This window comes from Dermacentor silvarum, chromosome 6 (assembly GCF_013339745.2).
Source record: "Dermacentor silvarum isolate Dsil-2018 chromosome 6, BIME_Dsil_1.4, whole genome shotgun sequence".
In the NCBI taxonomy this organism is placed as follows: domain Eukaryota; kingdom Metazoa; phylum Arthropoda; class Arachnida; order Ixodida; family Ixodidae; genus Dermacentor; species Dermacentor silvarum.
In genome coordinates this window covers 161,437,021-161,443,176 of record NC_051159.1, presented here as the reverse complement: position 1 = coordinate 161,443,176, position 6,156 = coordinate 161,437,021, and positions in this window count along the sequence as shown.

The following is a 6,156-nucleotide window of genomic DNA, read 5'->3' as shown; positions in this document are numbered from 1 at the left end:
CCACGAGTCATGAAAATTTGCGGCGTTGATATCGCAAGCTATATATGTAGCATTGAAGGGGTCTACTGGTTTTGCAATGCGTAAATGCGCAGTGTCTGTCCATAAACTTTGCGTGAAAATAATGTCTGCAATTTCAACACACGATGTTGTGTATCATGCTCCGCAAAACACTTAACATGCCCTTAGTGCTTAGCTATGAGAGACATTGCATTTTACAAGGAAGAAAACTCTTGGTATTGGTATTTGATGTCAATATTGTAAATGTGTGTTAGAAGTAAACTGCCCAGCGAATCTTTCATGATGATTCTTTACAGTCGAGCCCGACTATATCGAACCCGTTTATATCAAATTATCCCGTATATCGAACAATTTCTAAACACGGTAAATTTACATTGAGAATATATAGCAAAAGTTACTGTTACATCGAACGAAAATAGCAACGACAACCGATATATCAAACTCCATGTGCCTCAAAAGTGCCCCAGCAAGTTGGCTTTCCTTCGCGGTGGCGGGGAAAACTGCCTGCGCCACCCTAGAAAAAGTGGTTTAGACCCGGCTGTGCACGGGCGAACACCCCCCCTGCAAAAAATTATCCTGGCCTGCTCGCAACGCTTACAGCCAATCAGAGGCCGTCGTGCTTTCTCCGAGGCGCGGAGGCGGTACAAGTGAGCGCCATTTTTTCTTTCTTTATGCTTGTGTGCCTGCTGCTGCCTCTTTTTCTCGAGTCCTCGTTCAGCGTGGTCCGTGCTGGTGGTGTTGCCTGTTGGCGCTCTGTGAACTTTCTTGGCGCGCTGTCGTCATGGCTTGTGCAAAGAGGCAGAATTTGCCGTTCGCCGCAAAACTCGCAATCATAAATCGAGTCGAGCGCGGTGAGAAGAAGTCCGACGTCGCCGCCGCGTACAAGATTCCAAGGAGCACCTTGAGTACTATCCTGAAGAACAAGGCAGACATCAGGGCCAAGTCGGACAAAAGGCCAGGTGCCCGTGGCGCCCGACGTATGCGCACTGCTACCTACAGAGCAAACTCAAAAGCGTGGATTTACCGGGGAGCTTTTTAGCAGGTGGCTATCGTCGTGGAACGATGATTTGATAGGCGAAAATCGCAAGGTCAGCCTGCTCGTGGACAATTGTTCATCGCACCACTGCAGTACGACCTTCAGCAACATCGAGCTGCGTTTTTTGCCCCCAAACACTTAATTATGCCATATAACGCCATATCGAATTATGCCATATATCGAACTAATAAACGTTTTTTGGCGAGTTCGATATACCCGGGTTCGACTGTACTATGGTGAGTTCTGGCCAAATATGGCGAGTGACTTAAGTGTCAAAGGAAGAGTTAGGTGCGCATTTTGCATGAAAATGTTTGCTAATACTTTCACCGTTCTCTGAAACAGGCACCCAGAAAACGCATTGTTCATGGCTGTTAACACGACGGCGCGTCACGTATAGTATGTAGTAGAACCTTGTTCATACGTTTTCAAAAAATATGCGAAAAATACACGTACGTTCCGGGAAAACGTACGATCTGAATCCAGTAAAAATTGAAGCTGACAAGCCCATATTGAGGTACATTTATTTCTTGCAAAACATAGTTACAGTCGAATCTCGTTAATTCGAACTGACGCTGTGGTCCCGTCAAGGTTATGTGTATTCCAATGGGCGAGAATGCTCGGTAATTCGAAAGCGAAAGCATTTGCGATGATTAATTCGAACATAGCCGCACACCGACAATGCTCTCAGCAGAAAACGAAACTTCGGGGAGCGGGCTAAGCTGGCGCCGGGCCCGGGGATGCGCACGGAGACAGTCGAAGGTGAGGGAGCTACGAGAGAGTTGAGAGGGAGGGCGAGGGGAGCCACCGAAGTGACGGGGTTGCCGAGGCCAAATGCACTTCCCTGTCGCCCTCCTCCCTAATGATATCTTCAATAAGCCTCATACTGCTAATGAATAAGGCTTCAGCTTCTTTCTAGCTGCAGCCATATGGTTCAAAAGGCATATTTCACTAAAAAATTTGGGCCGAGCAGCCTGTGTCAGTTCGCCAAACAGATTCGTGATGTCTGTTCCTGAAGAAACAGGCAGCAGTAAATTGCACAGATGAGTTGAACATGTAGCACGGAACAGTGAATAAATATTGGTACATTCCATTGCGTATTCTGCACCCGCCGTGGTTGCTCAGTGGCTATGGTGTTGGGCTGCTGAGCACGAGGTCGCGGGATCGAATCCCGGCCACGGCGACCGCATTTCGATGGGGGCAAAATGGGAAAACACCCGTGTACTTAGATTTAGGTGCACGTTAAAGAACCCCAGGTGGTCCAAATTTCCGGAGTCCCCCACTACGGCGTGCCTCATAATCAGAACTGGTTTTGGCACGTAAAACCCCATAATTTTTTTTAAATTGTGTATTCTGCAAATGGCTGTAAGCCTCAATTAGTTTTACTTCAAATTACCGCCACTTGAATTTAACCGGTAAAGAAGGGCCTAATTTTGGAGAAGCAGTTAAAGGAATAAGTGGTGCTTGTTGAATCTAAACTGCAGTGTCAGGTCCTCGTGTTACTGCCGAGCGTTTCTCTGAAGAAATGAAAAATTATATACCATGAGCTACTCGTCATAAGCAAACTGTTTTAATGGGTTAAAATCAAGTGAAATGTAGCAGTCATATGTAGCAGACATAGTAAAATGCTCGGTGCACCACTGCAGATATGGTATCCTAACTGGATTCTTATGTGCTATGTTTATGTGTTTATGCTTTTCTTAGTCACGTGCTATTTATGCTTTATTTATTAGTCCCTCAGTCTGCAAAGTCTAGATCCGCGCATGAAAAAATACGCAATGGGCTGGTCTGAGCTTCTTTGGCTGGCACTACAGCGTTGTCCTTGAGAAATAAATTGTCTAGGAAATAAGCTCTTTGAACAAGTTTGCGCGAATGATGACGTCGTAAAAATGTATTTGAGATGACCGTCATAAGTATACAAGCAGAAGGAACGACAGCGAACAAACGGAAACACTGCAGAAAGCGCCCGGACAGCGCTCGAACGGCAGCAGACAGGCTCGAGTCCGTGCCCTGACATCACACGAGCGGCGCTCGCAGCGCCCCTGCAGGTCGTTCTCGGGGCTAATAGTATCACATAGAGATGATTCTTGGACCCATCACCAGTGTGCCAAAAAAATGTGACGGCATTTTGTTGAGTGTTTTACAATCTGTTATTGCTTAAGGGCCACTTAGTTTTTGGCTATGAACTTTTAGGGCATGGCCCATACACAAGTAAAAGGTAATATGTTTGTCTGTTTTGAAAAACAGATGTGCCTACTGCTGTACGCAACAACCTCGGGAAGCATTTACTTTAACTTCATTTCCTACCTCATTCATTGTCACTGGCAAACAGCTGCAGAGCTAAAGCAGCTAGAGTCTAGTTCACTGTAATCAGGCTGTTCAAAGATGAAGCTGTCCTCAGATACGAGCTTGTCACACTGCATATAAGGCACTAGCTAACACTTCCTGGGGTAATCTTGTACGCATACAGAAATATTTACCCATGAAAGTTAATGGGATGACGGTTGCTGGGGTAGCTTAATGGTAAAGCACCGGCCGCATAATGTTAAAGATGTGGGTTGAACTGCTACTTGCGGCTGTCTCTTCATCTGCTTACGTTGCCCTTTTCCTCATTATTTCTGCATTTGCATTAAAAAAAAGCAGTTAATTTCTCCTATGCCATCTCCAACTTAGTTGTCTGTTGGCTTCATCTGGTTGTAACAAACAAAGAATTGAGCCCCTCGGTTCCCTTTATTCTCACTCATTGTGTGTAAAATTGTGTCGCCAGAAGCCTACCATAGTTTTCAAGTGAAACAGGAATGGAATGTGCCAGTCAATAATGCGCACTCACGTTTCAGGTGGCGCAGCAGTGAAAGAACCTCAATGTCGCATGCTGTGGCAGGCACTATATGTGGCATGGATGCTTCTGCACAGTAGGAAAACTCCCTGAAACACAGCATGGAGCACTGCGATACAAATTTCATGACGACGCCTGACGCGTAATCCTGGCAGGCTTCCTGCTATCAGAAGAAACGAACAGACCTAACCCAATAAGCATCTGTGTGCTGCGCCGTTGCTGCACAGTTGTGGATGACAACGTGCTTCACAAAATCCAATACAACAGCAGCGTTGACCATGCTTGAACACCCTAGAGGACGTTACATTGCATTTGAATGTGAAAGAAAATGCAGCCTGACAGATCATGACGTCTTGAGATCGCCACACAGTGAGGATTTCTCTTCTGTGACAAGGTATAGATGACATGTATTGTTTTCATATGATTTCTTTTTGGAATGCAACCAATTTATGAAAGAACCAAACATAGGAGCCTTCTGCTCAGCAGTAGAACACCACAGCTGTCATGGTGCCATGGTGTTAGAATGTATCTCGCTGGCAAAGAGGAGCTGACTGATGTGGGAGACAACTATAGTATCGTGGTTTGAGATCAAATGTGAAGTGAGATCACGGCATACAACTCGAATCTCTGCTTCCGGACAGAAGCCATTGACGTGAAAGCAGAAATAGCGTCTATAAAGCACTCATGCAACCCGTCAATGTGATAGCTACAACCTTCCCCCGAAAGACGTGACAATAATGACTGAAGACCTAACATGGACAATTTCACATGGCAGGCAGACTTTCTTGTCATGCAATTCTGTTTAAAATTAGTGTCAGAGGAGGGAATAAATGCACATGTAGTTGACATCGCGCTGTCAAACCGAAAAGTTTTAAGGTTCGGTGCAGGTTCAGATTTCCGCACATTTTTTTATTTCGTTCAGATTAAGCCCTGGAGCAAAAATAGATTGGTTCGAACTAGTTTGAGCTGATTCATGCAGTTCATAACGGTTTGGCATTAGGAAAAAAGAAAAGTCCTGGAAAGCAGCGTTTTTCAGCCTCGCCCGCAAATTTATTTGAGCCAAAGGTCGTTTATTTCTACCCTTGTGTGATGCGGATCAGTGTATATCTAGCGTCTAACATTATGCACGAAATTGAATACCCTGTGACCCGAGGCGCGCAGGCTCACTGTGACTTGTTTTTGAAGACCCCAGTGCCCCACGCATTAAAAACACATTTAATTCGATCTAGTTGAATCTGTAAGCTGCCTTACACCTGCTTGCACCTTGCCCATTGAGGTAGAGGGGCTAGTAAGAGCATAATACATTAAAGGCGCCCTGAAACACTTTTCGAACATAGTAAGAAAACATTGCTGATCTGTACGAGTGATTCTTCTTAACATGTGAGCCAAATATTGTACGGCATGCAGCAGGGAATTTACAACCTCTTGTAGAAAACGGCAAAATGCGTGCTTTCGCTTCTGCTACATTGTCATGCAGCAGCATCGCAAGCAGCTGGGCCCACCAACAGTTATTGGCTGGTTTCATGATCGTGCAAACATTCTCAGTAATACATAATTGCTAATTTTGAGTTAAATAAATGAAACATATATGCTGGGATATCAAAAAGACAGAAAAATCATTTCATATTTGCACCGCCGGTCTGCATATAGCAGTGGCGTGCTGTGTTACAGTGTAGCGTAGTCTACTACAGCTGTCCCGCCGAGTGATTTTGCTGCAGAGACACTAAACTTTGGGTAAGGCTTTGCCCACTTCGTTTGTCCCCTGTGTAACTGCCAGTATGCTAGTGGAAACGAAAAGAGAGAGGAAGCTGCATACCGGTGCAATAACTCCACTTGAAGGATTCAAAAAATTTTTGCAGCATGTGGTGCATGGGACGACGTCCTTCAATAGTGAGGCCATTCTATGGTTAGATAGATTTGGCAATGACACAGACCTGTGCTTTTCTGTACATCCTGCAACCAAGTGTAACGACAAACCCATGCAAGTCCCGTATGCTATTACATTTTTTTTTGTGCCTATCAAGTTAAAGCATTTGCGGCATTTTGTATTTTGATGTATAATTCATGTTTACTGATTATTTTATGGCCATGCAGCACTGCACCCACAAAGCAGCTACCGAAGTTTTCGTCTAGTTGTCTTATTTTGCAAAAGACATGAACCTAGACCGATGGCCTGTAACATATAGAGTAAACGTATGCTACACCACCTAAAATTTCTAAAGTTCTAAATAAAAATATTTGTTTCCTAACCATGTATGTATCTGGACAT